At 35.7% G+C, this 26143-nt stretch overlaps 1 protein-coding gene across 2 annotated transcripts in view; it reads right to left on the minus strand.

Annotated features, from left to right (window-relative positions):
• Positions 1–26143, minus strand: part of LOC137250978 (UNC93-like protein) — a 284617-nt gene that overhangs the window by 170214 nt on the left and 88260 nt on the right. For both annotated transcript variants that reach the window (XM_067784783.1, XM_067784784.1), the window contains exon 2: positions 10270–10376. The gene's annotated coding sequence lies outside the window, so the exon portion shown is untranslated. The remainder of the gene's footprint in view (positions 1–10269; positions 10377–26143) is intronic.

The raw sequence follows: 26143 nt of genomic DNA on the forward strand, positions 1-26143 counted from the left end.
AATATGCAAAAACAACTCAAGCAATGCTGTAAATATAACTACAATGAAGTAATTATTGAATATTTATAATCAATTGATTAAATTTGTAAACAAACTACTGTCTTTTTTTTGCGGTTTTTAATCTTCTTTCATCATCGGTGAATGAGGGACAAATTTTGATGGTGTACAACATAATTCCGACTTACACAATTTCAAAAAACTATACAAGTAAGGAAGGTTAAGTTCGGGTGTAACCGAACATTTCATACTCAGTTGGGTACTTTGGAGACAAAATAAGGGAAAATCACCATGTAGGAAAATGAGCCTAGGGCAACCCTGGAATGTGTTTGTATGACATGGGTATCAAATGGAAGGTATTAAAGAGTATTTTAAAAGGGAGTGGGCCTCAGGTTTTGTGTGTTTTACAAAATGTTATATATATAAAAAGTGGGCGTGGTTATCATCCGATTTCACTCATTTCCAATACCAATCTATTCTGGGTCCAGATAAGCTCGTGTACCAAATTTGGTGAAGATATCTCAATATGTATTCAAGTTATCGTGTTAACGGACAGACGGACGGACGGACATGGCTCAGTTCAATTTTTTTTGACACTGATGATTTTGATATATGGAAGTCTATATCTACCTCGATTCTTTTATACCTGTACAACCAACCGTTATCCAATCAAAGTTAATATACTCTGTGTGCAAAGCACGCTGAGTATAAAAAGTGGAGCGCACATTACTTGGATTGGAAAGTTGGTAGGAAAAGAGATGTTATTAGTCAATCAATTGCGCTCCACCTTTATATTTTTGCTTCTCATAAATATTTTTGCAATTTCTATGTCAAAATTTAAAAACTAAAGTTTAGCAAGAATATGTCTTTATATATGGAGACTTTTTTCGCTGATTTTTGTCCATTTATATAAAGGAATTGCTTAAAATTTTGTATTTTATTTTTATTTTCTCCTTTTCTTAAATTTTCTCGGTCTTATCCTATCTGTTAAGTTTTACGTTTGTAGCTTAATGAGAACTTACATAAAAATCAATCCCGAAATTCCCTCCGTTTCGTACGATTTTTCTAAATATCTCATCCCGTGCGCCCCCTAGCGAATCTTTTTGTATCCTATCGTCGGCTGTCATCGACCTCTGAATTAAGTTTGAAATTTCAAGTCTCTAGCTCATCGAGAAGTTACTAAAAAGCTGGTTTGAAAATTTTCAAATTCTTATCTAATTATTTCGATCCGTGCGCCACCTAACGGAATTTTGTTCCTTTGTTGCATTGTCACGGTATTCTAACCTATGTGTAAAGTTTCACGTTTGTAGCTCAATGAGAAGTTACTTAAAAATCGATTGCAAGATTTGTATGAAAAGCGGACAAACATTCAACCGACCTAATATAATGGAAGTAAATAGGCGTGACCCGCCTATTTCATTGATACTCCTTCCAAAATACTATAATTAGTGGTAGCCTCTGTGTCCTTTTTGCTTCTTTTGAGCGAAAATGAGTTCAGAATAGAACCATGTACATATGTAGTACTGCGCTATTAACCACACAAAGCAAACAACAACTTTTCAAGTCCACAGCTGGGTATATAATGTTCGGTTTCACCCGAACTTAGATTTTCTTACTTGTTTAAATTTAGTTCGGTTTTAACGTTTTTTCTGTAAATTATTTCTTTTTAAGTTTTTTTTCGTGCATTTGGCTACCACTTCTTACATTCGATGTGGTAGCTGCAATTATTGCTGTTAGTGAAACTTTTGACCGATAAAGCATACATAGAAATAAATTGCATTTAAGCTCCACCACGAACTTGTTGTTGCTATATTTAAATTATATGCATTTGTTTTTTAACATAAAGAAGTTATTTTCGTGAACTTTTTATGCATATTCAGTGCTCGGTGAAGCATAAACAAGATGCACTTGTAATGCCAAAAATACTTCCCTTCACTTTGTGTTGGCTCTTATAAAAACTTCTATTTTTAGAAATATAAAAATGCAATCAACTGTGTCGAAGTTGAAGTCAATCAACTGCAGAAGTTATATCATTGCCATTTTTTTTTTGGTATTCCAAACAGGGAACGTAAATAACAGTTTTTGACGGAAAGTGTGACTAATAAAAGCAGTAAAGGATTATTCTATAATCGAATGAAATATATAAAATTTTTGGGCTTTCAAAGCAAGAATAAATTGAGGCGGTGATTTCGAAAGTGTTTTTGCAAAACTTACAAAATAACAGTAACTTCTGAGTTTTATTTTAAAAAGTCCAGAAGTAACAATTATTTTTGCTTTTCATTTTATATATCTTGTAATAACAGTTATACTTAAGTCATAAATAAGTAATGGATAAACTGTGACTTTTACTTTCAAAAACTTAAAAATTGTTACACCTATGGTATGAGTAATTTTTGGGAATAAAACGAACAATAAAATTGGCATAGATTTGGGGGGAAAAATATACATGTACCTTTGTACCTTACAGCGAAGAAGATCAGGGTAAACTGAAGCGACAGTTTCAAGCAAATCACCGTAACGTCTCGTTCATAAGCATGCTTATCAATAACGACAATCAAAGACCCAATAACGCTCTAGTCACTGGCGCAAGCAGCTTTGATAGTATTAATCAATTAGCCAGTGATTTGTGCTGCTAACAATATAGCTTGCAGTAAACTGTGACTGCACGATATAAGCTACTATATATTCGACTATGAAAATATATTGTGACGAATCACTAAGCGATACTACCATCACTAAGCCTATACTAAGCAGCCACTCGTATGTACGTAACCAAATCAATTATCATCTACACACATTCATACAAGGCAACGGAGAGATACTCATAAACACATCAGCCGAAGTAGTACTCGCATATACACACGCATATGGCTATGCGAGAGGCTATAAACTGCAAATACACATGCATATAACTGGTAACCAAGTAGTAGATTCTAGAAGGAGATTCCCAACGTAGTCTAATAAAGACCATTTTGCAATACAGAATACTGGAATGATTTATTCAACAGTTTACCAATTCGAACGTTAGCAGAAGGTTGCAAATAAGCAGAATTTCGCGAAATTCGTTACAATACAAAGCATTAAGTTAGGTTAAGCGCGCGTACAAGGGACTTTCCCACACTTCGACTCGAAGTAATTTTTATTCACTGTGAGTGCGTTGAGTATGTGCCGGGTGGCGGCACATTCGTCCAACTAGATTTCTTTCTTGTAGTCCTAAACGAACCACATATTTTCTCTGATGAACTTTAATAACAGCGAAAAATTCACCTACCTAAGATCGGCCACACCGTCGAAAAACCCTGCGCCCATAAATCTGAGTATTTTCCAATCCTGTACATCGGCTGAGAAAGTGATGAATTTTCCCCTCTGACAACCGTAGGTACTCTCACTACAGATTTGTTTAGCTTGAGAAAGAAGCTAGTTCCTATCCTATCCAAACATGACCATAATGCCATTGGTACCTTTTAATCATTCCAATTGGTCCACAGCAAGTCAGTTTCTCTAATCTTATATCCCTCGATTTCCCTCAGAAGATAATCCAGTGGTGGACGCGCGGAGCTTGCCACCTCGCTTATGTTCATTTCAGAATATTTCCAGGCCATCTCATCTGCAAATTAATTCCCTCCAATATGGCTGTGTCCAGGGACCCAGCAAATGGAGAAATAGAGATGCCTTCTGCACGCCAACGAGGCTCAGCACTTTCTCAGGGTATCTAAATTTGTCACTTTGGACTCGAATGCACTTAAGATCGTTACATTAATGTCTGGTACCGTATTATCCTGGAGGAGTCTGGTTGCTCTCTCTATGGCATATACCTCCGCCTGGAAGAAACTGAATGAGCCAGGATTTATTTACCTGCAGATTCTTTGATTACTTTCCATCTGCAGTTCCCTTTTTCCATTTCCGAACCTTCCAAGTAGTTTGTAATGGCTCAATCATTGTCTAGTGCTTCCTCCCATTCTTCCCTTGAATGATATCACCGTATGTTCTGCACCTTTGGTATCGGACGTTAGCTCAGTTATGGTCCCGTCCCCTTGCCATGCTCTTCCACTTCCTCCCGAAAGCCTTTTTGCAGGTGTACTATGTTGCTAACGCTTTATTCGATCTCACCTCAACCTTCATTTTCCATTGGAGTCTAGAATTGTGCATGATATTTGGTTTCAGAAGAAAGATTTATCGTTGCTCCGTTTAGCCTTGTTAATTTTAAGTAATAAAGTTCCTTTTTTGCTTTTTAAATGAATCTCCAGCGCGTATGGCCTGCCTATCGCGAAATACCGCAAAGTGTCGTTTCCATGAGCTCGCTCCTGCTGCCGTGAAGGTTTCTAGAATTTTATTATCTATCAGAAAAGACAATATCACGATAGCAAACCCTTCGGGGAGTGTCCTTATCGCTACAGCAACAACAACAATAGCACGCCTTCCTGAGAGGTGCCTCTGGTAGCCATTTTACATACTGGGCCAGCTCCTAAATCGCCGTTCGCGACCCTACTCCTGAGTACAGAATTGATCCATACAACTACAGACTCTTGAGTTTCATGTCGCATAAGTGCCCTGTAGATGGCCTCCGTTCGAAAGTTGTTGAAGGCACCCCCAATCTCGAAGAAGGCTGCCAAGGTTTATTCTTTGCAGTTATGTATAATCACTGTCAAGTCACAGCGATATAGTGATAAAAAGTCGCTGTGACTTAGAAGACACAGTTACTAATCAAGTTGTTCTTCAAACAGTGTGATATCTTTAAACTCGAATCTGGCAACGATTAGAATGTTTGATCCTCTATAATCTTGTTTAAAAATATTATTTACTGTTGTAATCAATTCGTACATGCTCGAGACAGGAGCGCGCCATAGCCACCTTTTAACTTTTTTCTCACCTTTTAAAAACGTATCTTTGCAAAATAAAGAAATTATATTGTAACGAATTTTGGGAGCTCCTGATAATTATGCACCTTCACGTTCGAATCGCTGAACTGGCGAATAAATAACTCCAATATTCAGTATTGCAAACTGATCTTTATTTAGACTACTTTATTTAGACTCTGCACTCAGCTGATGATAACGTGATGTGTATGCGAAATTATCTCTTTGCTTCAAGCTGCTGGTTATGTGTACGTGTGGCTGCTTGCTTTGATATGCTCATGTACATCAGTGTGGCTGCTTGCTTTATTGTTGTGGTGCATTTATTTAGTAGCAGCATAGTGATGTATAAAGCCGCTAATATTCGCCACATTTCCCTCCCGCTAAGTTTGATCGTCCCGATCAGACAAATCTCCCAAAATTCGTTACAATATGAACCACTTCAAATAACGTGAGACTTCGTCTATTGTTTTTTAAAAAACTTTTTGCAGCTGTTTTCCTCAAAATCATGCAGTCACATTTATTGGCTATTTAAATTACTTCATGAATTAAAACAAATCACTGCCAACAGATTCATTGATATTGTGATGAAAATGGCATATAATAATTTATCCCTGGCATGCTCTTATTTAGTTAGCACTAAAATAGCAAGTTATATACATACATATGTACATATAGAAATTTGAACAGAAAAAAACTCGAAACGTTATTTGTTGATAAGTCCGAAAAGCAATTGATCGGTTGCGTTGACCATTTCGTTTAATTGATTCGCTTTCACCAAAAAAAGAGTGGTCAATTGATTTCATTATTATTTGACTCTTTCGTGAATTTATTAGCAATAAATTATATGCTTAATGGTCAAGTGTCAAGATATACACTTTTTTTACGGTTATACATACACATGTATGAATTGATGTTCATATGTGTATATTAGACTGGGTCGATTAATTAACCGATATCGCGCCATCGATTTTTCGATAGGATTTTGGCTCAGGGAAAAAAAGTTCAACTACGCATACCCAAAAAAATTATTTTCGAGCATGCGAAATTTAATTTTTTTGACTTTTTTTCGACTTTGATTTTTAAGGTTTTTTCATGACTATTAAAACAATTTTCATTTGATTTTAAATTTTCATGTATAAAAAAAATTTTTTTTTTTTTTCAAAAAACTGTTATCGGCAACGTGTTTAGCGGACATTTTTGGGTCGGACAGAGTATACATATGAAAATTGGTAGGTCCTGAAAAAACCTTAAAAATCAAAGCCGAAAAAAAAGTCAAAAAAATGAAATTTCGCAGGCTCGAAAATTATTTTTTTGGGTATGCGTAGGTGAACTTTTTTTCCCTGAGCCCAAATCCTATCGAAAAATCGATGGCGCGATATCGGTTAACTTTCGTCCATATAAATCGACCCACCCTTGATCATATCCTCATATTCACTTAAAGGTAAATGCATTTTTCTAAATATGTGTATGAGTCAAATTATGATTACATTACTTTTATAAGCTCGATAAGGTAAATCATTTGCCGTCTACTTCATATTGAATTTCGCGAAAATTTCTAGGAAAATTTCATTCATAATATCACGTATCAATAAATTTTAAAAACAAACGTGCAGAATATATATATATATATACGTACATGTATGTATGTATATTTTTCAAGGGTCTTGTAAACACATTGAAATTTCATGCAAAACTATCAAAACCGATATTTGACAAATATCTATATAAATTCTATGTACTTTGTTTTTGTAAATCGATGGACTAATGTCGAAATCTTATTGCCCCGGAAGTTGAAACGTCAAATCGTATTAAAAAAGTAACAATCAGCTGATTTCCGGCCGACACCTTTTCCTGGTTGCGCCATTGGTCTGTCTACGAACACAAACTAAGTGAAGAGAAGTTCAGAGTAGAGCAGCTGTCAAAAACAAAAAAAGCAAGCTGGTGTGACTCAGAGCAAGCATCTCATGAAATCTTTTTCAGGAAAAAATTTAAAAACAGCTGACAGGTCACTAATTCCAACGCTGGGTTTAGCTAAAATACGCGTAAAAAATTACTGTTATAAAATGTTTACTTTTAAAACTTTCTATTTGATACATTTTTATTTCAATTAAAAGTGCAGGTTACGATTTCTCGAACTTGTTCGAGAAGAGATTTCCCGCGAGTCCCGCCTTCTCGCGAGAATCTCGAATTACTCGTAATACTCGCGAGCTTCTCCACTTTCAATTCTCACGAGATTCTCGAATCTCGAAATACTCGTAAGGCTCGCGAGCTTCTCGACATTCAATTTAATCTATTCATTGGCTGTTTTATATAGAGCTTAGGATTTTTTCTGGAGCGCAAGCGAAAATTTCTAAAAAACCACAACTAAAAACACAGAAATGTATAGAATACTACCAATGCAGCGACTGAATTGAAAGTCGAGAAGCTCGCGAGTATTATGAGTATTTCGAGAATATTGCGAGAAGCCGTGTTATCGATGTCTCGTTAAAAAAAATATTTTGAACAAAATTATATGTATAATAAATATTTTTTGAGTTAAATGTCATTGGAAAGCAATATAATCAAAGAAAATTCACAAGTAAAAAAAACAAGTGTATACTGTCCATACAGCAATTAAATTTATGTCGAGAAGCTCGCGAGATTTACGAGTACTTGGAGACACGAGAATTTCGCGAGAAGTTGAGTTCTAGATTTCTCGGGTCTCGAAAATCTCGCTTGTGTTCGAAAAGAAATCGTAAGCTCTAATTAGAAGTTATAGTTTGGATTTACAACTAACAATTTGTTCTCTGCTCTAACAAAAAATTGGTGCAGGCATTTGTGATCTAGTAGAGTGTATGCCAAGTTCGGGCTCGTATAGCCTAATCAACTAATTTTGTCTAAATTTTGCTACTTCGTATCCTCAGCTTACCGCACGGTTTTCACAATGAAGTCCTAGTCATTGTGGGAACCATACCGACACACCTTCTCTTTGAGGAGAGAAAATCAATTTATGTCCTACTAGAAGAAGTAAGCAGAGATGTTGCTGCCGTGCAGGAGGGAAACTGATGTCAGCAGTGCGGCAGGCAAAGGGACCAGGGAACCAATTCCTGAGCTGGAGCCATGGCTGGATCGGTAACATGGAGAGGGCTACTTCTACCTGACACAGTTTTTAACTGGCCGCGGCTACTTTCGAGAATATCTCCACAGAATGGGTAAGGTTGAAAATGCGTAGATTGTAAGTACATAGACGACGCACGCCTCACTTTTTTTTGAATGCAGTCACTTCGCACAGCAACAGAGAAGGGTAGACTAAGCGATTTATCTCTGGGCAATGTTAATAATAAGTGTAGACGGAATATTGTCAGCTGATAAGTGAGAAATATTCTCCTCGCGAAACTGGAAGATGATGGCTTATGCGGCAGTTACTCACGAACGTACGTACCAAAAACGTGTCAGCTGACACGACCTATCTTATGAGTGTGCAATGTAAACGAAAACTCACCGACGTGCAACGCCCGTACGTACGTAGCCCGGAACGTAGAGATCAAAACAATTTTGATTTTTTCCGTAAGAACGTGTCAGCTGATCGCTCTCTCACTAGACAGAGTTGCCTAGTAAACTTTTGTGCGCTAATTTTTGACCGTTTGCAGTTTTATGCAAAAACAACCAATTAAAATTTGAAAAATTGTGAAAATAATTCGAAATAATTACGTAAAAGTGCAGATTATAAATATGTAATCTATTTATATTTATTTAATATTAATTCCAGCTTTACAACATCAAAAATTAAATTGGAAAAAGTTGATGTTTCCATAAGCAGCATGCAAAATGGTCAATGGCAACAGTGCTTCTCTGTAAACAATACACACACAAATATGTTATGTACATGTACACAGACGCACACATTGATTCCTACGGGCTTGAGAGGTCGGTCAAACGTGTTTCGTACGACAAACATCCGTACGTACGGCACACGTCGGTGGGTAATTGCCGCTTTAGCCGACTAACGTGAGGGTAGCCAAAGAGCTCACGTAGCGAGTTTCCATACTAGAAGTAATACAAATAATAATAAAAATAACAATAATCTATATACATATGTATATAAAAAAAAAGTGTACATTTTGATTGTCACTCCAAAACTCGAGAACGGATAGAAAGATTGCCATGAAATTTTTAGGAAAGATACAGGAAGGAGAGATGATGGTTAGTTGATTTTGAAATCCCAAATCGGTTTTTTTTTTATAAAAAATTCAATCTAATATATAAAATTCTTCTGTCACGGTTTTAGAGGCTTAACTCCTCCGAAACGGCTGAACCGATTCTCATGAAATTTTGTGAGCATATTGGGTAGGTCTGAGAATCGGTCAAATTCTACCTTTTTTTTCGCTACGTGCCTAGGGTATTGAGATCAAAACGTGGACCCTGGTACCCCTAGAATGTGTTTATACAATATGGATATCATATCTGTTGATGTGTGCTATAGTGCAGAATAATTTTCAGACCCCTGGGTGACTAGGGTCTCGAGATATAGGCCAAACCGTGGACCCGGGTACCCCTAGAATGTGTTTATACAATATGGATATCAAATGAAAGCTGTTGATAAGTACTATAGTACAGGATAATTTTCATACAACTGGGAGGCTAGGGTCTCGAGATATAGCGAAAAAAGTGGACCCGGATACACCTAGAATGTATTTTTACATTATGAGTATCAAATTGAAGCTGTTGATGTGTGCTATAATACAGATTAAGTTTTACACCGCTGAGTGACTAGGGTCTCGAGATATAGGCCAAAACATGGACCCGGATACCCCTAGAATGTGTGTGTTATGGATATCTAATGAAAGTTGTTGCTGAGAGCTCTAAAGTTCATTGTGATATTCGATTTAGTCGCATCAACCTGGCAAAACTGACAAATATGCATGCGAAGCCGAAATAAGGACAAGAATTAATAATACCCACATACCTATCATACATCCTATTAAATTTGCCTATATTAGTATTTACGATGCTTTTTTCTGGGAAGTATACCAGATACGGACTGGGACTGGGATTAGGACTAGGACTGGGACTGAGACTGAGACTCGGAGTGGGACAGGGACTGAGACTCGGAATGGGACTGAGACTCGGAATGGGACTGGAACAAAATACATACCACCCTCTGGGGCTGGCAATAAGAGATGAAGAAGAAGGAGAACAACTTGAGAGAAGAGAAATGAGAGAACGAGACTGAGAAAGACATAGAATGAGACGAAGATGGAGATTAAGCGAAAAAGATGGAGGGAGGAGTGAACAAAAAGATTAGGAAAAAGTGTAGAGGGATGGGGCAGAGTTAGACGGAAAAAGCTTATTAAAATGTATGCAGATAGGCCAAATTTAGGGCAGAAGAACGTCTGCCGGGTCTGCTAGTGTACATATAAATGTAAAACCATCTTACCTGATTAGACTAATTGGCAAATGGTTGTTGCTTTGGCGATTCCCATTAAGTACGTATGTAGGTACTTAAATTAATGGCTATAAATATTACCCAAAAACATAAGCCACCTGAAATGAAAAGAAAAATGTATTAGATAATGAAAATTTTCAAGGTGTAGTACTATGTAAAAATATTGAGACTATTTTCAAATCAAGGTTCAGACAGAGTTGGATCAATAAAACTTAGTTCGCTTTGGGAAAAGAACTAATGTCAATAAATATGACATTAGTATCATTGCCATAAAACAAGTCCAATAATCACATCGTTTCTTCGACAAATGTGAAAATAAATTAGCAAGAAACAAATTAGAAGTATAATTTACGAAGATTAACAATCAACCATTGTAATAGCTGGATGGTAATGCATGATAAACAATGTCCAACAAAGCAAATAGCATAACATTTTTTTGCCCCCGCTCCACTACAAATAGCATTTCGTTTGGCGTTTTTATTCTGCTATATGCTCCGCTTTAAAACACGACGTAGCTCGTAGCAGAGTATAAGATGCTATCACTTTTTATGCAACGGCTCTGATCTAATTCCTTGTGAGTTTTTTCACTTCTCCCTTTCCTCCTATTCTGAACAATGTTCGAAAAACCGGAAACCGGTTATGGGAGAAAAGTAGGTATTATGAATGTGAGCGAGAGGGAGATTTCTCTGCCATTTCTTAGGAGTTTTTTCACTTGTTAAATTAAAGAGAATGTATCAAAATAGTTATGTATATCTTTTAAGAAAAAACACTTATTTGTACAAATTTTTGCTAAAATATGTACATTCTACCACAATATTCCTATTTAAGTCGAAAAGTATATCATAAGCTACGGAAGAGCTCTTAGTATATTCGATGCAGCTATCCAGAAATTGAGCAATGATTTTTTAAGAAGGATTGAATAGATTTTGGCATATGACGAAAGACGAATTCAACTCTACTTGGCCGCCAGAAAATTGCCTTGCTGAATGAAAGCAGGGAACTCCGGCGGATTTGTGTTATCCCGCCTTCTTCTTCTTCTTCTTATGCTCCTCTGTTGATGTTGCTGTGGAACCAATTCATTACTAATTTCAGTGAATACCACATGAAATGCAATACTGTGCATTGTTAATATTTTATTTCTTAATTTCAAACAAATTTGCAACAATAATTAAACTTTTAAATTTTTTAAACAAAATAAGAAATGCTAACGATCAATTGACAAAACAGCTGACTTCGAAAATTCGAAATACCTATTCCCCAATTATTCTTCTCCCTAGGAGAAAAGAATTTGAGGAATTTTTCCGCGGGAATAAAAAAAACCGCGAGAACAAAATTCCTGGGGAATATTTAGAATTGGGCTGCAAATCTTTTACATGCCACCAGCTATATTTCTATCGATTTTATTTTATTTACATTTTTCTTGGTGCAATCCTACATTTGACACCCTGTGCGACACCCCTTAGCCGTCTCCAAATGAGACAAACATTTAAATTACCGCCTGAAGGGGTGAGACTTGAAAAAACTGTTTATTTGATCCATAAGGATCACCCTATTGAAAGATCAATCTAAGTAGATAGTCGACGGCTAGCCGAAAATCGATGTTATTTATAATGAAAAAATGTCAATCTGCATAATTATTCAGGAAAAAAGCAAAACGTAATACATGACATAATAAGACTTGGTCCACGAAAAGCCGATTCTATTGCCGATCGACACTCGCAATAGGATGGTTAGGGCCTTATTATGAAAAAGGCGACATGTTGTAACGACTTACTTTTGTTCTTGTGAAAAGATTTGTTTATTCACTTCGGTGATTGTTAGTGAATCTGAATGAATGTGTAGGGCTATTTTTATCATTATGATACTTTTTGCTTTCTCTATCTAACCTAACCTATATACATATATACACTCCAGTGACATATATATCTTGGAGATTTGTTCACTTTTCGTTTGAAAGTCATACACATATTAATATTTTACGAGCCTGACCCGTGCGCATCTTGCGCAACCAATATAATAGTCTGTTATCATATATCAACAGAAATCAGCTGTTCTATTAACTTACAGCGTGCGCTGCCATCTAGCGCACAATACAGCTTACGCTGCCATCTAGCGTACAATAGCAACTCCGGGTAATGCAGGGCATATATTCACAATAGTGCCATAGTACAAATAGATTTCTTTCTGTGCCCACAATCGTTTATTTCTAACAAATTATTTTAATAAAATATAGCTAAACAAAAGCACTACGACCAAAATTGCCCAAAGCTCGCTAATAGCCCGAATCTCCATCTTTACAATCAAACCTTTATTTATAGATTTGGATTCCAAATAAGAGCGGAAAAGGGACCCATACATAAAAACAGCAATTAGAAATAATATATATGATGATTTTGGAAACTCTCCGATATTTATATTGTACCTTACTTTGGATTTGTTAGTGGTAGCGTGCTCCGTCTACTACACGCAGCATCCTGGGTTCAAGTCCCAGGCAAAGCAACATCAAAAATTTTGAAAACAAATTTTTCAATTAGCAACAAATTTGTCCAAGCGGCGTCGTCCCTCGGCGTTTCAGTGAAAACTCATCTGCTTTGCAGATGTCGTTCGGAGTCGGCATGAAACATGTCTGTCGACTCCCGCCAATATGTAGAAAAAATTAAAAAAGGGCACGACGTAAATTGAAAGTGAAGCTCGGCCTAAATTCTATTTGGACGTATATCGAGCAGGTATTTACATTTTATTTTATTTCTTATTATCTATCTAAATAAGAGCCACAAGTAGCCGTTTTTATCTCCAAACTTGCGTAAAAATATTAACCAAACTTATTAAATATCCACAATAATACAAATAAATGCGTTTATTAGCAATTAATGAATGAGAGCATTAACTGAAGCTAATATCGTTGTAAAATTCCAGCGTCACTACTCAATATTTAGTGGAATATTTTTGTTTTAGAAAATGAAATCAAGAAATCGAGTTTAAGCCGGAAATAATGGGAAATCAAATAGTAGCTTAATATTCATTTATTACTACATTGTCATGCGGTTAACTTTTTTGACGGAAGAGCCTCCAAACGACAAACAGTCAAATCTATTGAGTAGAAATCGTCTTTATTGCACTTACAGAATGCACTCAATAAGCAGCGCACTCTCTAAACGCACACAAAGCAGTGCATAAATTTGAATAAATTGCAATCGATATAGAAATGTAAGCAACGAAAGTCTTAGGCCCGGTTTTTCAGTACAAGTTCAACTCAGTTTGTCAGTTAAACTACGCTTAAACTTATTCTGCAATTTTTCAGTCTACATTAACTGAAGTTTAAGCTAAGCTTAGCGGCCGATCTGACAGGGTTAAATTGTAGTTAACCTATCTGTTATTTGCGTTCGGACGAAATGGCATCGCATATACCCAACAAGTATTTGGGCTTGAGTACCATTACAGCTCATGTTGATAACTAAGCATATTTCTAAAATCTCAATAGTTGTTTCGAAACCGTGGCTCAACTCGAGAATCACAGCGTACTCAGCAAAAGAGGGAATACTTTGTAAAGCAAAAAATGCTATTCCTTAAGTTGAAAAAATTTAATTAACAACTCACTGGACTCAAACGTAAGATTCTATACCACAGTATTTTTACGAAAATAAAATAAATAAATGTGAAGCGCTATAACCTCGGAAGAGATTTTAGGCCGAGATTCTCTCCCAATTTGTGTCGTGCTCCTTTTAACTTTTCCTACAAATTGGCGGGACGGGACCTACATGTTTTATGCCGACTCCGAACGGCATCTCCAAGGAAGATGAGTTTTCCTTGAGATCTTTTTATGGCAGAAATACACTTGCAGTGCTTGCCAAACACCGCCAAGGGGCGACCCCGCTTAGAAAAATTTGCTGCTAATTGAAAAACCTTGTTTCTAAAATTTTGATGTTGCTTTGCCATCGCAATGACCTGCAGGGGTGTGAACCCAGGATCGTCGGCGTGGTAGGCGTAGCACGCTACTGCTATCAACCAGGTGTTTATTTCTCACAATAAATAGCTGCTGGTTTTGGTGGTACCAACTTGGAGATTTGTTTCAACTCCACCTTAACTCGATATACAATGTAGGATATCAACGGGAGAAATATGTTGAATATTCATTTGAGAACTGCACATTTCTCAAAATTTCTCAAAATTAGGATAATAATTGAAAAATATTAATGGCGTTGGAGATCAACACGAAAACTTTTGTATGATTTTAATAATTGGGGATTGCCCATATTGCTTTTTTTAAATGTATGAAAACATTTATTTGAAGCAATTTTTTTTTTTTTTTTAATTTTATAATTTATTTAATAATTTGGGAAAAATTTAAACAACGTGACATCAGGACGGACAAGGCGACAGCTGTTTCGATTATACCTTGTAAATCTCTTCAAAGCCTTTTCTCCCGGGAGTGGGAGTCGAACTCGCACTCCTACGATAGTTGAAATGGTTATAAACGCATTCAGCTACGTCATGCCCGTTGTAAAGTTTTTCCCAATTGCCTTCTTTTTGCATATTTTAATCTTTTACACATTGCATACTTCGTATGCAATTATGTGTTAAAGCTATGCTTGGTACGGCGGTTTTCAAAGAAACTTTGGTTTTGTTGCTGTTTTCGTTCTATTTATAGAACTACAACGAATTAACCAATTTTGTATGTATGTATGATTTTAATAATTGGGGATTGCCCATATTGCTTTTTTTAAATGTATGAAAACATTTATTTGAAGCAATTTTTTTTTTTTTTTAATTTTATAATTTATTTAATAATTTGGGAAAAATTTAAACAACGTGACATCAGGACGGACAAGGCGAAAACTTTTAGTTTTACAAAATTTCTCAAAGGTTAGATAGTGATTGGAGAATGAAGTTGGATATCAACTCTAGAACTGTTTGGTTTAAGAATAATTAAATAATGATGTTGGATATCACTTCCGGAACTAGATATATATTTCGCTGCAGAATTTTTTTCCATGTTTGTTGGGTAAACAAAATCCGGCAGCAGCAGAAATTATCTAGATAATAAAAAAACCAATGTTGTCGCACAAAACAGCATACCCCAAAGGTTGCCTTAAAAGGTGCTGGCAAACTGCTCAGTTGTTTAAATGGAGTTTAAATTTGACTAGAGTATAAGCAAACTTAGTTTAAACTTAGCTTAATCAACTACTGTAGAACCGGGACTTAAAGATAAAATTGAAAAAAAATATATGTATTTGCTTACATATATATATTGCTCAAAAAGTGTTATCGATTGTTGTTAATCACATTTCATTAAGCGCCTGGTTGGCTTTGACGTCAGCGTTGGCGGCATTAACATTAGCTTTGATGTAATGTTATTTTTTTGTTTGATCGTGTTACGCGACAAAATCGCTCGATCGATCATCGAGCAACTCTTGCTCGAACTCTCTACATTTGTAAGCTTATATGGAATTATATTTCATGTAAATATTTCACTTTAAAGCAATGAACTGGAAAGATCACGTGAATACTGAATTTAGTTCTTGTTAAATTAATTCCCGTAAATCATTACGTTAAATTGTTAGACGTAATGAAATGTTAGGGCAACAGTATACAGCGTATGTACTATAGTGTAAAGTAAATATTAAGTGCAAACATATAAGTAATTGCCGCGTCACAGTGAACTTTTTTATATATTTAAGTGCGTTTAACGCAATCTTATGCATGACAGAAAGGCCGCGGCACAATGATAAATGCGTTTAGCACAAGCTTCTGCATTCCAGTAACATCGCCACAACCAACAAATATATTGCGTTTATAAATATGAAGGAACTTCAGACTTTGCAAGTGAAGTTTATTTCGTCTTGCCCATTCACATAAATAATTTCGCCAATCACTGTTATAAACATTCTCCCTATACAACAAAAATACTTGCTAACATATTTTGTGTCGAATTCTTTTGTTATATTGCAGTTAGAAAAGTTAGCAACGAGTGCGAAAAATAATTTCACTTGCAAAGTATGCCAGCACCCTTGGCAAAAGCAAATGTCAAATGATTCTTCTTATGCTTTGCTTGGAACAAAAGTTGCATGTTGACTACTTTTTCATGTCAGATGGCGCCAGTGTCGCTCACTCTACCGTTATACATAAAAATACGTGCGGTCTACTCATAATGCATAAGATTGAGTTAAACGCATCTATATAAAAAATTGCTTATGTGACGGCGCTTTGACATCGACACAATCATGCAAGATGTTGCGTTTGTAAATATAAACAGCACCTCAGATGAAACTTATTTCGACTTATCCATTGACATATCAAATTTTGCAGAGTTTTGTTATAAACATTCTCAACATACAAGAAAAATGCTTGCTAACACATTTTGTATCCTATTCTTTTGTTAAAATGCAGTTTTTATTTGTGAAAAACTTTGGATGCTTAAGATGTGACAAAAGTTGAAGATTGTCAACTTTTGTTTTCCAGATGGTGCCATTGTCGTTCAATCTGCCGTTCTCCATGAAAATACGTGCAATCTAATCATCATACATAAGATTGCGTTGAACGCTTCTATGTATATGACAAAGTTCATTGTGACGCGGTCATAAAAAAGGGCAGACCAATTAATTGCTGTAAAGTGCCGTTTGAAGCATGTAATTAATATGGGTACTCGCACCGCCCTGCTGCCGCGCTAGGGTTGATGTGATAACGCTTTATGTTGACTTAACGCCACTTAATTGATATTAATCGCATAAAGCTATGCTGTTAAGTGATGCAAGTATACAAGCTACACAATTAAATGTATGAATTTTGTAAATATAATTTTTTGACACATGCATGTGGTGAAGAGGTGTGCAAAGGGAATGCGTTTCAATTTGTGCAATATTTTCACTCAATTATCTGAAACAGTTGATGAAAACTTATGAAACTCTAATCTATAACAATTTTCCAATAGAAATTAAGATACATAATTTTATCATTTTAGTTTAAAAATTAGAAAAAAAATTTCTAAGCGGATTCGCCCCTCGGCAGAGTTTGTCTAGTACTCCGAGTGTATTTCTGTTATGAAAAGCTTCTCAACTTTGTAAGGGGCCACCCCCTTTTAAAAGCCTCATTAATATCTTTAATTTGATACCCATATCGTATAAACACTTATAGAGTCACCCCTGGTCTACCTTTATGGTGATATCTCGAAAAGGCGTCCACTTATAGAACTATGACCCATTCCCTTCTAAAATACTCTTTAATACCTTCATTTGGTACTCATGTCATACAAACACATTCCAGGGTTACCCTAGGTTCATTTTCCTACATGGTGATTTTCCCTTATTTTGTTTCCAAAGCTCTCAGCTGAGTATGTAATATTCGGTTGCAACCGAACTTAGCCTTCCTTACTTGTATGTGTTTGTATGAAACAATGCAATTTTTATTTATTAAAATACAAAATGGTTTTTGTCTCATAATCGCATTAATGTCAACTTTATAGTTTACTTAAAAATGAGAAGTGATTAACACTTCCGCATTGCAAGCAACTAGCATTTCTATTTAAAATATTGATTAATCTAAAGTTTCATAAATATTGTAAAATTAACCAAATAGAGATTAATGTTGAAAAACTAGTTCAATATATGCAAATAGTGAGTTATTAACATAATAATGACGTTCAATAGATGTGTATGTTTGTATGTGAAAATAGAAATAATAACTAGTAAATATGTATTAGAAAATAAATATTGTATTAAGCTGCTTAGCTAGACAAAGCAGTTAAGAATCAAAAATAAATAAATGATTTTTCAATGTTGAGTGAGCTCTTTATAGCGCAGTGCAAATATTAGAATAGTAATTAGGACATTACTATATTATGACACAAATTAATTTGAATTTTAATTGATTAAAAGTTTGCATAGTAAATCATATTTAACTGAGCTAAGTTTTTAATTAAACGAGAGTTTTTTTACACCCAAAAAAATGAAGTTGTTAGAATAACAACTAAGAAAGTCTAAGTTCGGGTGAAACCGACCATTACATACCCAGCTGTGCACTTGAAACGCTGTTGTTGTTTGCTTTGTGTGGTTAATAGTTTTACATAGCTGCGCAAGGCTTTCAGGAGTGACTTTCAGGCGATTTCGCTAATTTTTAGAGCAAAAAGTTGTAGCTATGAAAGAAATGTTCATGCCAAATTTCGATATTCTCAGTTTGGGGAAATCTGTTATATTAACAGTTTTCATTGGTATTCTTAGGTTGATATTAAAAATTGTCAGAAAGAAAAGAGCGGCCACCGTGGTGGGTAGCGTGCTACGCCTACCACACTGAAAATTCAAGGTTCATTTGCTGGAAGAAGCAACATTAAAATCTTACTAGCATACCGTAGCACAAATAACGGACATATTAGTAAACAATGAAAATAGAATATGAAAATAACAAAAATCAAACGGGATCAATAAAATATTCGTTTTACCTTATCTGTACTAAATTGCATCACATTAATAAAATAGTTTGCCAAAACGAATTTATTTGTTTGTTTATCTCTTTGTTTGTATCCGCATCACAAAAATGCTATTTTTTTTTACTAAACGGACTCCGCACAGATCATTTTCGCTGAACATAGCTATAGTCCAGCAAATCTGAGTTATTTTTCACTCGCATATGAAGATAAGGGGGTGGCAAGTGGTGTTTGATCAAACTGTCTGTCAAATGTCTGGAAGAGTTACAACTTTGGTGTCCTAGAAAATATTATTTCTTAACGAATAATATTTTAAACCCGTTCATTGATAATGATACTGTTCCTCACAGTCTTCTTGCTTTGAAACCGATATTTTCCCCGGGCCCAGATGGAGTTCCCAGTTGTGTGCTTAAGTACTGTGCTGTAAACTTATCTGAGCCTATCTTAAAATTATTCAAACTATCTCTGGAATCCGCATTAGTCCCATCTATGTGGAAGAAATCGTTTATCATACCTTTGCATAAAAAGGTAGTAGGTCTAATATAGGGCTTAGCCAAACTCTCAGCTATTCCTAAATCTTTTGAACAGATTATTACTTGCCAACTTCAGCATCTGTGTAGGTCTTTAATATCTCCTTATCAGCAAGGTTTTGTGCGTCGGAGATCAATATCAACCAACTTGCACTAATTTACGTCCCTAATTATGGATGGTTTTTTGGATTGTAAACAAACGGATGTCATTTACACTGACTTTAGTAAAGCATTCGACTCTGTTAATCATGAGCCTTTACTTCTCAAACTTGATCTTCTGGGTTTTCCTAAGCGTCTTTTGATTTGGATCGCAAGTTATCTCGAACACAGAACTCAACGAGTTTTGTTCAAAAGCAATTGTTCAAAGTCGATTAGTGTAATCTCTGGTGTGCCCCAGGGTAGTCATTTGGGTCCCTTACTCTCTACTTTGGTTATTAATGACTTACCGCAAGTTATCTTACACCCTAGAACTTTAATGTATGCTGATGACGTAAAACTTTGTCACACATATTTTCCCTCAGATTCATCCAGTTTTGACCAGCTTCAGGCCGATCTTGGCTCTTTTCAAAGTTGGTGTTCAGCAAATTTACTTTTTTTTGAATCGCACTAAATGCAAGTAAATGACATTTCATCGTGTGAGACCGTTTCTGGCATCCTATATGCTAAATGGTACCCTTTTGGAGCGTATATCTGTTGTATGTGATCTAGGTGGTCTTTTTGATCCGAAATTAAGTTTTATCTTACATATCTCCACTACTATAAACAAAGCAACTGGTGTACTAGGATTTATAAAACGATGGGCTAGAGAGTTTGATGACCCTTATTTCACCAAAATACTTTATACCTCGTTGGTACGTCCTATTCTCGAGTACTGCTCAAGTGTCTGTTCTCCAACCTATCAAAAAATCGGATTGAGTCAGTCCAGAAACAGTTTATAGTTTTGTGCACTACGACGTCTCAACTGGGATTCAAGTCTTCATCTTCCACCATGTAGGAATAGACTTCTTTTAATTAATTTTCCAGCTTTTGAAACTCATCGAATATTACTTGGTGTAATGTTTATTCATAAGCTGATCATCGGTGAGATTGACTCCCCTGATCTGGTCAGTAGACTAATTTTTTTGCAGTTCCTATTAGGACTTCCAGACACTTTGTGCCTTTTCATTTACCTCTTTGTCGACAAAACTTTGCCAGAAACAGTCCTATACGGACCTGTACAATTTTATTAGCTTCGAATGTTCATTTGCTGCTTTAAATACTGCCATACTCTTGTGTTTGGCCTGATATTTTAAACGAAGTAAATAAATAATTAACCATTAACCTCGTTGCATGTCAAATCTTTGTATGAAATGTAATTTGGCTTATAAGGAGAACTATTTCTTAGGAAACACTTTAGTATTCTCCACACATGGCCGAGATTCAAGAAGTTTAGTAGTGGAACCTTTTCAAGGGGTTTCTAGCACAACAAACCAAGACTACCGTTTAACACTGCTACCACAACAACGCCAACAACAACCACCGTTTAACCTGTCAAAGCTATCAATTCAAATTAAAAGTAAATAAGGCTAGATATAAATTTGTTCAGAAAATGTATTCAGGCATATCCATGTTAATTTTATATTTCAATCATCTTCGACGAACACGTTCCTAGCATTAATCAATTCTGACACAACGTAGAACATAAGTGCGCGAAGGAAGTTAACCTACTTTACGTTTTTCTCCATGACACATAAGTTTCGGAGAAAACCCACCGGGACATGACATTCGCCTAGGTTCCGCGCTTTCTCTGCTGAGCTGGTCAGGTCCAGTGCAAAGGCTTCGTTCAAGGCGACAAAAAAAATTACAAATTAATCAATCTGACCTAGGATAAACATAACATTCTTATTATGTCGCCAACCTGCACTATAAGCAATCTCATGAATTCTGGTCTAAACTAGCCAGCAAGGCAGTCATTCAACTCAGTAAGGCATATCCCATTGCTTGTAGACTTAAAAGGTGCCCAACACAACTCAAAATTTTGGAATAGTGACTTCTAAAGAGATATTGAACCTCATAAAGAGATAAATTTCTCTTCTCAAGACTGTTACCACCTATATTCATTAAATTCGTATATTTTTTCTCGAAAATGAAAAACACAAGGTCAGTCATTAGCAACATGTTGCATCAACAAGTTGCATCATTCTAAGGCTTTCGTACAAAAATGGGGAAAATGCTTATTTAACTCTGTGGTGCAAGTTTGATCACTTTCAGGCTACATAGTTTGAAGGCTGTAAGAAAGTATTGACTGTAAATATTTAATTATATATTCTGATATACATACATATATATGTAAATACCAGTTTATTTGAATAACATACATACATACAAAATGTTGTAAATTTTACTTAGCGCCAACGTGACATGCAAGCGGCAGGCTATCTGCATATACATTAGGGTGTGTCGATTTATTAACCGATATCGCGCCATCGAGTTTTCGATAGGATTTGGGCTCAGGAAAAAAAGTTCCACTACGCATACCAAAAGAGTAATGTAATGTATACCCTGTCCGATCCAAAAATGTTGGCGATAACAGTTTTTTGAAAAACAAACGTTGCCGATGAAGGAATTTAGCAGTTCCCGAAATGGATCTTTTCAACGAGCTTTGGCAGTTGTCTAAATTTTTTCTTTCTTCTATTCTAATTTACAATTTTTTCAATTAAGAAAAAATATATCATAACAATCTTACTATATAGAAAACACGTGTCACAACATTTTTGGGCGCGATGGACACCTAAACTACTGAATAGATTTTGAATTTGTTTTGCACCCCGTGTGTAGTTTGAAATAACTTGAGAGATAGGATAGGTTATATCTCAGTTTATAGTCGCAATATTATTTTATTGCAAATTTTTTTATATGTTTATACGTAATAATAAAATGTTACGTATACGCAGTGACACTCATATTTTCAGATGGTGCGGATATACTTCCGTGCAATTGCTTGGTTTTTAATTAAACAACCTGCTTATCAATACAAAATTTTATAGCGAATGATATCAAGTATAGCACATCACCAGGCCCGCCGAGAGGGTGGGCCCGCGATTTAGAGGTACTGTGACACTTTTTTTAATTCAGGAGAGTCTTTAGTTGTGTAGTTTTCATACCCCTGGGTGACTAAGGTCTCGAGATATAGGCCAAAACGTGGACCAGTGAATGCCTAGACAGTGTTTATACAATATTGATATCAAATGAAAGCTGTTGATGAGTGCTTTAGTACAGAGTAATATATTATCCAGAGACGGACTGGGACTGGGATTAGGACTAGGACTGGGACTGAGACTCGGAGTGGGACTGGGACTGGGACTGGAATAAAATAAATACCACCCTCTAGGACAGGCAATAAGGGATGCAGAAGAATGAGAAGAAATTGAGCGAAGAGAAAAGAGAGAAGGAGATTGAAAAAGAGATGAGAATGAGACGAAGATGGAGATAGATGAAGCGAAAAAGACGGAGGGAGGAGTGAATAAAAGGATTAGGAAAAAGTGAAGCAGATAAGCCAAATTTAGGACAGGGCAACGTCTGCCGGGTCTTCTAGTAATAATGATAAAATAATTATTGTTAGGCCTTGAGCTCGATTTAAACTCGCGATTTCAAAAAAAAAAACAATTTTTTTTAAATTTTAAAAAAATTTTAGTAGGTCATGAAAAAAACCGTAAAAAAAGTAAAAAAATTTAATTTCGCAGCCTCGAAAATTATTTTTTGGGTATGCGTAGTGGAACATTTTTCCTGAGCCCACATCCTATCGAAAAATCGATGGATATCGGTTAACTTTCGTCCATAAAAATCGACCCACCCTAATATATATACATACAAAGTTGAAATAGCCTAGTCTGCTATAAATATATATTGGCTAAGTTGGTAAAAAACCCAAACTAAATACATAAATAAATAGCAAACATGCAGCTGAAAGAGCTAAGTGAAGACAATACCAAATGTGCATACCAAATAGAAATGAGAAGCAAAATGTACATACAAACGTTAATAGAGTAAAGCGAAATGTTTGATTTACCGACTTAAACTGGATAAAACTAGAAACAAATTGCGGTTTTTATAAAAAAATTTTAAGCAACTAACAAAAATTCAATAACAATTATTCGAAATAGAGAAATGTATTACAAAATAACTATGCACAGCAGCGAAAAGAAAAATAGCAGGGGAAAATTTTTATCAAATTTCGTCGATTAAAGTGTTCTTTTTTATTTTCGATATTTTAGAAAACAACATCTATGAATTATAGGGTGGCTAAAATTTATTGTTGAAAAGGCACATCCAGTTTCTGAATCTATGGGTCGAACTGAGTAATATTGCCCATGGGACCATAGGTCTGAAATGAATTTCGAGCCTCCCTAATTTTGTTAGAAAATATTTTTTTTTGAGAAATTTATATTATTATTTTTGTTATAAAATATTTAAAAATTGAATTTGCAATATGAAAAAGTAAAATATTCGTCGCTATAGGGCGCTTTTCTACTATTTTTCGCATTTTATCGCTTCTTTTTGGGGAAAATCGACGAATTTGTTGCAAAAATCGACGAATATTTTACTTCTCCATATTGCAAATTCAATTTTTAAATAGCCCAAAATATTTTCTAATAAAAATAATTATAAAAATTTCTAAAAAAAAATATTTTCTAACAAAATTAGAGAGGCTCGAAATTCGTTTCAGACCTATGGTACCATGGACAATATTACTCAGTATGACCCATAGATTCAGAAACTGGATGTGAACCTGTAGTTTTTTCCCCATAGAATTTGACCCGCCCTAATGAATACCATAACTAAAACTATGCAAAGAAGTCTTAAAAACATTTTTGAAAAAAAATAGGATAGAAAATTAGGGAAATTTTAACGAAAATGTTGAACTTTTTATTTAGAGTTCTCTGCACTTCTAACTCTTTGCGCTTAGCTAGATGGTAATACGCTTCAAGGGATGGTAAATAGATGCACCCTGCAAGGAGGTCTTCTCTCCACGCTACTTTGAGTGGTGGCAGTTTACCGACTATTACACCTCGTGGAAGTGGAGGACCAAAAGGCGATTGCATACGCGGATAATATATGTGTTATAATGTGGTGAAAATTCCATCAAACTCTGTAATCTAATAGAAACTGCTTCATTAACAATATGTAATATGGGAAAGAAGCTTGGAACTCAGGGTCAGCTCAGAAAAAAGTGAGCTGGTTCTCTTCACAAGAATGTACAAAACGCCGAATATCTTACCACCCAAGATTGACAGCGAAAGCCTGGCTTAGCGCGATAAAGTCAAGTATCTGAGAGTCATTCTCCCAGTTGTAAACAATGCTGACGACAGTTGAAACGAAAATCGTTGCGTTGTATAATTGTAAAATATACCTGAGTGTCAGAAACGTTTCATAATACCTGCTTCTCGCCTAGCATAGCTTATAGCGAGCACTCTGCCGGCAACCTAAGAATTACACAGTGTGCATACCCACAACAAAACAATGGACAAATAGGCAACATCCTTTTGTAGCGTTTATCAAGCGATGGTGAAATCATCTGGCAGCTGTGCCTAAAGAGGTGAAAAGGGTTATAATTCTCTCGGACAGCCAGACCGCGTTAAAGGTCTTGAAATCATGTGTCGACAACACAAAGTCGATCACTGAATATCGCAGATCTCTAAATGAGATGGTCCAGCACTTCATTATTCACCTTCTTTGGGTGCTTAGACACAAGTTGATGAGCTAGCCAGGAGGGGTACGATCGGCCACATCTGAAAATCACTCGGTAGGTTTATCTATGGCCTCCGTGCGAGCACGAGCGCAATAGGCAGGGATACAATGCTCTGGTCAGCGCTTCCTATATGCGAGTGGTGAGGGTTGGTTTGGCTTTCCTATGTTAAAGTACGCACCAACACTCTTTAGACCCTGAATAAGTTAGGACTTTCGTCTCTGGTATGGGTCCTTACAGGTCACTGTTTGATAGGTACTTACGCCGCTAGTAGCGGCATCAAAACTTACCATTACTGCCGGAGAGGCAGATGCATTAAAAAGGAGGAAAGCGTGCAGCATTTTCTTTGCCACTATCCGACACTAAGTGCGGCTAAATTTATGCGTTTTAAATATAGAAATAGACAAAAAAAAAAACCAACAAATTCATATTGAAAATTTAATGTACCGTGACGTAGTAAAAAAATTGTTTTTTTGGTAAAGGAGGCCACTCAGCTTTCCCGAATGTACTAACGTACTTACAAACATGCAGTTCAGTCAATAATTGTAACTCAAATCAATTTTTGTTGCATTTCGCTATATAAAACGGCTTATGGGTAGTATTTATTTATTTTATATACTGAAAGAAAAACGCTTGTAAAAACAACCGAACTACGTGTAAATTCAACAGTTATTTCTGTCGATTTCGGTGTGGTAGGCGTAGCACGCTACCACCAAACCATGATGGCCACCTAGCTCTGCTCAGTTAACTTATAATTATTAACGTAACCCAACGAATACCAATTAGAACTATTGAAGTAACAGATTTTTGTCAACATTAGCATAACAGTGGCTGTTGATATGACAGAAATTTCTGCAGCACGGTAGTCATAAGAGCAAAGTAGTAAGCGTGAGCATAAGTTTCTCCTTAAAATCAGCTGACTCATTTGCATAATATTGACAGTTGTTCGCTGTTGAATTGACAAATTAAATAAGCTCTTTTCTTCAGTGTTTCTTCTGTTAAAATAACTAGACAAATTTCTTCTCTTGATAAAAACTCGCTTGAGTTAACCAAAGCGATTAATTTTATAGAATGTCTGTTATATTAAGAACAACAAACCATGTTTGTTGATTTTATTAGCTTTATTTATTTCGGTGTATATAGAGTAATTGTTCGAAGCACTGTATATGAAGCAAATACAATATATTGTGACGA

This window comes from Eurosta solidaginis, chromosome 4 (genome assembly GCF_040869045.1).
Source record: "Eurosta solidaginis isolate ZX-2024a chromosome 4, ASM4086904v1, whole genome shotgun sequence".
Lineage (NCBI taxonomy): Eukaryota > Metazoa > Arthropoda > Insecta > Diptera > Tephritidae > Eurosta > Eurosta solidaginis.